This window comes from Myotis davidii, unplaced genomic scaffold (assembly GCF_000327345.1).
Source record: "Myotis davidii unplaced genomic scaffold, ASM32734v1 scaffold1827, whole genome shotgun sequence".
NCBI lineage: Eukaryota > Metazoa > Chordata > Mammalia > Chiroptera > Vespertilionidae > Myotis > Myotis davidii.
Window position 1 is genome coordinate 117496 of NW_006297586.1, and position 1080 is coordinate 118575.

The following is a 1080-nucleotide window of genomic DNA, read 5'->3' on the forward strand; positions in this document are numbered from 1 at the left end:
ACACTGTCCCCAATCACTCTGCACCATCAGCAGGTGCAAGCATTTTTCTATGACTTTTATTTATATCTCTTGCCTTATTGTTTTGGCTAGGACTTCCAGCACTATGTTGAATAAGAGTGGTGAAAATGGACTTCCTTGTCTTGTTCCTGACCTTAGAAGAAAAGCTTTCACCATTATAATATTAGCTGAGGTTTTATATAGGATGGCCTTTATTATGTTCAGGTACTTTCCTTCTATTCCTATTTTATTGAATGTTTTAATTATAAATGGACACTTTATCTTATTAAATCCTTTTTCTGCATCTATTGATAAGAGCATATGAATTTTATCTTTTCTTTTGTTAATGTGGTGTATTACATTGATAAATTTGCATATGTTGGACCATCGTTGTGCCCCTGGAATGAAACCCACTTGGTCATGATGTATTATTATTTTTGATGCACTGTTGTGTTTCATTTGCTAGTATTTTGTTTAGGATTTTTGCATCTGTATTCACCATAGATATTGGTCTGTAGGTTTCTCTTTTTGTTTGTTATCTTTCCCAGGTTTTGGTATCAGGGTTATATTGGCCTTATTGAATCTGTTAGGAAGAGTTTGAGAAGGGTAGGTTTTAAATCTTCTTTGTATATTTGGTAGAATTCACAGTGAAACCATCTGGTCCTGGACTTTTGTTTTTTGGGAGTTTTATTTTATTTTATTTTATTCATTTTTATTACTTTCAGAGAGATTGGGAGAAGAAGAGAGAGATAGAAAAAAAACAATGATGAGAGGGGATCATTGATTGGCTGCCTCCTGCCCGTTGGAGCAAGCCCTCAACCCAGGGATGTGCCATTGACCAGAACCGAACTTGGGGCCCTTCGGTCTGCAGGCTGACGCCCTATCCACTGAGCCAAACTGGCTAGGGCTGGGAGGTTTTTTTTGTTTTATTTATTTATTTTTTTAAGTTTTTCCTTTGTTTCTCTCTTTTTTAAATAATTTTTATTTCTTGAAGTATTACAAAGAGTATTACATATGTCTCCTTTCTTATTCCTTTTGCCCATTTCTCCCTGTAGTCTTTGTCCTTCTACCTAATAGAAGTGT